Source organism: Colobus angolensis, unplaced genomic scaffold, assembly GCF_000951035.1.
Source record: "Colobus angolensis palliatus isolate OR3802 unplaced genomic scaffold, Cang.pa_1.0 Scaffold448, whole genome shotgun sequence".
Taxonomy (NCBI): domain Eukaryota; kingdom Metazoa; phylum Chordata; class Mammalia; order Primates; family Cercopithecidae; genus Colobus; species Colobus angolensis.
Window position 1 is genome coordinate 486,575 of NW_012117910.1, and position 7,135 is coordinate 493,709.

The window sequence follows — 7,135 nt, forward strand, 5'->3', positions numbered from 1 at the left end:
TAATTTTTCCAGTTTTAGTAGAGATGAAGTTTCATGATGTTTTTTGAAAAAATAATTTAGATCTTTTTGCCTTCCTGAAGCAAGCTCATGCTAGAACACTAGAAAGAGACCCTCCCAAGTTTAGAAATAAGCAGGCAAGCTGAAGAACTAGGGAGGCCCTGGTAGTGCATCGTATTAGATAGAGTGAAAGCAAAGGAGAATTTCATTTGGAGAGTCAGTCTGGAAAAACTTCTAGATTGTGAGTCAGACTTATTGAGTTTTAGTCTCAGTTCTGTTACTAAGTGGCTGACTGACCCTGGGTAAGTCTGGATCTTGAATTCCCCATGTAGAAAATTAGATATTTGGACTAAATGACTGTCTTAGTCCAGTTTGTGCTGCTGTAACAATACCTGAGGCTGGGTAACGTAAAAAGAGCAGACATGTATTGGCTTATGATTCTGGAGGCTGGGAAGTCCAAAAACAAGGCTATGCATCTTATAAGGACCTTCTTGCTGTGTCGTAACATGGAGGACACAGGCATCACCTGGTAAGAGAGAGAGCAAGGAGAGACAGTGAGTGCGCCGAACTTCCTTTTATAACAAACCTATTTTCTTGATAATGAACCTGCTCCTGGAGTAACAATATTAATCCATTCATGAAGGCACCTAATCACCTCTTAAAGGTCTCAACTCTCAACACTTACATTGAGGATTAAGTTTCCGAAGTATGAACTTTGGAATACACATTCAAACCATAGCAATGATGTTTAAAATTTCTTCTACCTTTAAAATTTTGTGGTGTTTTTCTAGACTTGATTATTCCTTGTTCCTATAGTTCTTCTCCATTGACTCAGCAAATATTTAGTTGTTAGGTTTTAAATTTTTTTAATGTTTTACTTATTTTATTTATTTATTTTTTAAGTAGAGACAGGATTTCACCATGTTAACCAGGCTGGTCTTGACCTCCTGACCTCAAGTGATCCACCCCACTTGGCCTCCCAAAATGCTGGGATTACAGGTGTGAGCCACTGTGCCCAGCCTCAGCAAATATTTATTGAGTACCTACTTAATTCTAGTACTGTGATGATGCTGAGAGTTCAAGAATGAGCTAAACAAGACACAAAAGGTCACATATTGTATGGTTTCATTTATATGTAATGTTCAGAATAGGTAATTTCATAAAGATGAAAGGTTAGTGGTTTCCAGCGGCTGGGGAAAGGAGAGAATAGGAGTGACTGCTAATGGGCATGGAATTTCTTTTAGGGGTGATGAAAATGTTCTGGAATTAGGTCGTGTTTGCACTATTTTGTGAATATACTAAATTGATGATTTATACTATATTAAACAGATGGTTGCACAGTTTTGTGAATATACTAAAATCCACTGAATTATACCTATTAAAAAAACTTTAAAGGCCAGATGCAGTGGCTCACGCTTCTAATCCCAGCACTTTGGGAGGCCAAAGTGGGTGGATCGCTTGAGGTCAGGAGTTCCAGACCAGCCTGGCCAACATGGCGAAACCCCATCTCTATTAAAAATACAAAAATTAGCTGGACATGGTGGCATACACCTGTAATCCCAGCTACTCAGGAGACTGAGGCAGGAGAAGGGCTTGAACCCAGGAAGCAGAGGTTGCAGTGAGCTGGGATTATACCACTGCACTTCACCTGGGTGACACAGAGTCCTTTTCAATAAATAAATAAACAAAGCTTTAAAATATAAAGAATGAGCTAGACAGACACAATAGCTAGACACAATTTTGCTCTCATGTTAGCTCACAGTAGGTCAGGGGATACTTAAAGACAACTATGGTACAGTATATATTGCGAAGGGCACACAATCCAGACTTCATAGTAGTGGTAGTGGGAATTAGGAAGTTATTCCTTAAGGAAATTTTACTAAGCCATATAATATGGTTTGGATTTGTGTCTCCACCCAAATCTCATATCAAATTGTAATCCCCAGTGTTGGAGGAGGGCCCTGGAGGGAGTTGACTGGATCATGGGGGCAGATTTCCCACTTGCTGTTCTCCTAATCACGAGTTCTCATGAGATCTGGTTGTTTAAAAGTGTGTAGCACCTCCGCTTTCCCTCTCTTCCTCCTCTGGCCATGTAAAACATGCCTCCTTCTCCTTCCCCTTCTGCGATGATTGTAAGTTTGCTGAGGCCTCCCCAGCTATGCCTCCTGTATAGCCTGCATAACTGCAAGTCAATTAAACCCCTTTTCTTTATAAATTACCCAGTCTTAGGTAGTTCTTCATAGCAATGCAAGAATGGACTAATACACCATATCTAGGAGATGAGTAGGAATTGGGAATGGAGGAGGATGTTTCAGGCAGAGGGAATATTACAAAATCCTGAGCGCTGGAAGAAATGTAGTCCTTTGGGGTAATTAAAGAAAGTAAGAATGGCTGGTGCATAAAAGTATAAGAGAAAATAGTTAGAGCTGAGGCTAGGGAGGCATGAGTCAAATCTTAAAGCCATGGTAAGAGTTTTAGATTTTATCCTGAGAGTAGTGGAGAGCCATTGAAGTATTTCAGTCTGGGAAAATGTGTAGTCAAATTTGTAATTTAAAAACTCTGGCTGCAATATACAGAACAGACTGGAGAAGGAGAATACCAGTGAGAGGAGATTGGTGGTTGCAGCAATACAGGCAAAAGATGAGACTGGTTGATATAAAGTAGAGATGACAACAACATGGCTAAAGTCAGGAGTTGGACACATTTCAGATATATATATGTGTGTGTGTGTGTGTGTGTGTGTGTGTGTGTGTGTGTATATATATTTTTTTTTTTGAGGCGGAGTCTCGCTCTGTCACCCGGGCTGGAGTGCAGTGGCCTGATCTCAGCTCCCTGCAAGCTCCGCCTCCTGGGTTTACGCCATTCTCCTGCCTCAGCCTCCCGAGTAGCTGGGACTACAGGCGCCCGCCACCTCGCCCGGCTAGTTTTTGTATTTTTAGTAGAGACGGGGTTTCACCGTGTTAGCCAGGATGGTCTCGATCTCCTGACCTCGTGATCCGCCCGTCTCAGCCTCCCAAAGTGCTGGGATTACAGGCATGAGCCACTGTGCCCGGCCTACATTTGAGAAATATTGAGGTGATTGAACATAGGAACAAGGAAGGGATTAAGGTTGAGTCACAGATTTTGTGCTTGAGCAACTAGGTATGTGATGATGTCATTCACTGAGCGAGGGAACAGAAGTAAGTTTTTGGGGAAAATAATTCACATTTGGATGTGTTGAGAACATCAAGGTAGAACAGTCTTATGATAAGTTAGAGGAACAAATCAGCAACTTCTGAGAGAGACCTGGGCTGGGGATGCACACATAAGAATCAATAGGATGGAAATTATACTTGAAACAATGGGAGTGTATTTGTTCATCCAGGGAGTGTGTGATAGAAGTAAAAAAGAAGAGCTCTGTTTTAGTCCATTCTTGCATTGCTATAAATAAATTCCTGAGACTGGGTAATTTATAAAGAAAAGAAGTTTAACTGGCTCACAGTTCCACTGGCTGTACAGAAAGCATGGAAGCATCTGCCTGACTTTTGGGGAGGCCTCAGTAAACTTACAATTATGGCAGAAGACAAAGGAGAAACAGGCACATCTTACATGGCTAAAGCTGGAGAGAGAGAGAGAGGGGAAAAAATAAAAGGTTCTACACACCTTTAAACAACTAGATCTTGCAATAACTCACTCACTTACTATTGCAAGAACTGCACTGAGGGTATAGTGCTAAACCATTCATGAGAAACTGCCCAGATGATCCAGTCATCTCCCACTGTGTCTGGCCATGCCAGCTGCTAGGTAGCTGAGTCAGAATTTGAACTTAGGTTCCTTAACTCTAAAGGCTCTTTCTACTAGATTATACTGCTGGTTATTTCTCTCTCTTTCTCTACATATATATATATATATATATAAATATATGTATATATGTATAATATATATAAAATATAAATAGGTATATATGTATAAAATTAAATTTTACTTTTATAAATGTTAATTCCTAAGGAATTTACCAAATGCTAATATTAACTAGCTTGAATCCTTTCTCAAAAGCAAGTGTCCTGAATGCCTCAGAGTTTTCAATGGTAATATTAATTTAATCTAGGCCATCCATACATTGCAAAAATATGGATATAGTAATGCATTGTGTTCTAATTGGCTGATGCTATTTTCAGAGCTTGATTCCCTAGAAATGACATCAGAATGGCTATGATCACAGAGAAAGTTAAAAAACCCCACTAATATAGAAAACTATTTTAAAATCATGATTTCTATTTATTGTCTCTAAGACTAATAAGTACCCCAGTAGTGGGTAGTGTGTCATAGTTTAATGGGCTGGGACTAGATCTTAAACTCTTAGAGCTACTTCGTTTCCCATTTTACTTTTTGAAATTTAAGGGGGACAACTGATGTGTTGAGTCAGATATGAAGGTTATACTCTGAAATCAAGAAAAGATAGCTTGGAATCTTTAAGGATTAAAGGACTGTTAGGTGGTTTTCAGTCTCGTATATAAAATATTGTAAAAGAGTGTCCCCTAGTGCCCCTCTGAAGAAGTAGTTTGAGAGAAATTAAATATTACCACCTATTTATAATCTCTATCATCACCTTGTGGCAGTGTTTGCAAATAATTCTGCCCTCTTGGGAAAATCTTCGAGTCTTGCATTTATGGATACACAAAAACCGGTCACAGGCTATCCTTGGTGATCCAGAATGGCATATCTTGAAAGAAGTTATTTTACAAATATTTTGGTCAGAACTTCATAAAACCTTGAAAAGAAGCCCCAATTGAAATTAAATTAAGCCTTTGTAAAGAAAAGGGAAAATTTGCCTTTTTTTTTTTTTTTTTCGAGACAGACTCTTGCTCTGTCACCCAGGCTGGAGTGCAGTGGCACGATCTTGGCTCACTGCAAGCTGCACCTCCCAGGTTCGTGACATTCTCCTGCCTCAGCCTCCTAGTAGCTGGGACCACAGGCGCCTGCCACCATGCCTGGATAATTTTTCTGTTTTTAGTAGAGACGGGGTTTCACCATGTTGGCCAGGATGGTCTCGATCTCCTGACCTCGTGATCCACCTGCCTTGGCCTCCCACTATTCTGGGATTACAGGCATCAGGCATGAGCCACCATACCCGGCTGCTTCTTTTTTGTATTAACAAAACAATAAGGGTGAAAACTAGATGTATTTTAAATATTAACTTTTTTATTGTGGTAAACTGTAATATAAAACTCAACACCGGCCGGGCGCGGTGGCTCAAGCCTGTAATCCCAGCACTTTGGGAGGCCGAGGCGGGTGGATCACGAGGTCAGGAGATCGAGACCATCCTGGTTAACACGGTGAAACCCCGTCTCTACTAAAAATACAAAAAACTAGCCGGGCGAGGTGGCGGGCGCCTCTAGTCCCAGCTACTGGGAGGCTGAGGCGGGAGAATGGCGTGAACCTGGGAGGCGGAGCTTGCAGTGAGCCGAGATCGCGCCACTGCACTCCAGCCTGGGTGACACAGCGAGACTCCGTCTCAAAAAAAAAAAAAAAAAAAAAAAAAAAACTATAGAGAAAAAAAAAAAAAAAAAAAACTCAACACCTCAGCTTTTCTAAGTGTACAACTCAGTGACACTAAGCACATATACAATGTTGTGCAACCATTATCACTATCCATTTCTAAAACCTTTTCATCATCCTGAACAGAAACTCTATACCTATTAAACTCCTTCTACCCCACCAGCACCTGGTAACCTCTATTCTACTTTCTGTCTCTATGAATTTGCCTACTTTAGGTACCTCATATAAGTGGGATCATGTAATATTTGTCCTTTTATGTCTGGCTTTTCACTTAGCATAATGTTTTCAAGATTTATTCACATTGTAGCATGTATCAGAACTTCATTCCTTTTTAAGATTGAATAGAGGTCAGGTGTGGTGGCTCATGCCTGTAATCCCAGCACATTGGGAGGATGAGGTGGGTGGATTGCCTGAGTCTAGGAATTCAAGACCAGCCTGGGCAACATGACAAAACTCCATCTCTACAAAAATTACAAAAATTAGCCAGGTGTGGTGGCAAGTGCTTGTGGTCCCAGCTACTCAAGAGGCTGAGGTGGGAGAATCACTTGAGCCTGGGAGCCGGAGGTTGCAGTGAGCTGAGATCACGCTATTGCACTCTACCCTGGGTGACAGAAGGAGACCCCATCTTAAAAACAGAACAAAGCAAACAAACAAGCAAACAAAACAATTGAGTGATATTCCATTGTAAATACCACATTTTGTTTATTCATTCATCTTTTAATAGACATTTGAATTGTTTCCATCTTTTGGCTAATGTGAATTATGTGGCTATGAGCATTGGTGTATCTGTTTGAGTCCCTGGTTTCAATTCTTTTGAATATATACCTAGTGATGGAAATGCTGGATAATATGTTAATTCTGTTTCACTTTTTGAGGAATGCCATGCTGTTTTCCACAATGGCTGCACCATTTTCATTCCCACCAGCAATGCATAAGGGTTTTAATTTCTCCACATCCTTTGCAACTTACTACTTTCCATTTTTGAATAATCATTTATAAAATTTTAAATTGACACATGGTAATTGTACATATTTATGGGGTACAGAGTGATATTTTGATACATGTGTATAATGTGTAATGGTCAAGTCAAAGCATATCCATCAGTTCAAACACTTATAATTCTTTATGTTGAGCTATTTTAAATATATAATAAATCATTGTTAACTGTCATCACTCTACAATGCTACAGAACAAAAGAATGTCTTCTCCTTTCTAGCTGTAATTTTATATCCATTAACTAACTTCTCCCTATCCAACCTCCTCCCTGCTGCTCTTCCTAGCCTCTAATAACTACTTCTAAGAGCTCATCCATTTTAGCTGCCAGGTGAGTGAGGACACATGGTATTTATCTTTCTGTACCTGACTTACTTCACTTAACATTATGTCATCTAGGTTAATCTCTGTTGCTGTGAATACAGATTTTCATGCTTTTTAAAATGCCTGAATGATATTCAATTGTGTATATATACACCATATTTTCTTCCTTCCTTCCTCCCTCCCCTCCCCTCCACTCCCCTCCTTCCCTCTCTCTGTTTTTCTTTCCTTCTTTCTCTTTCTTTCTTTCTTTCTTTCTTTCTTTCTTTCTTTCTTTCTTTCTTTC

General features: G+C 40.0%; 1 protein-coding gene across 3 annotated transcripts in view; it reads left to right on the forward strand.

The window, feature by feature from the left end:
* Positions 1 to 7,135, forward strand: part of HORMAD2 (HORMA domain containing 2) — a 108,683-nt gene that overhangs the window by 10,158 nt on the left and 91,390 nt on the right. The window lies entirely within an intron of this gene.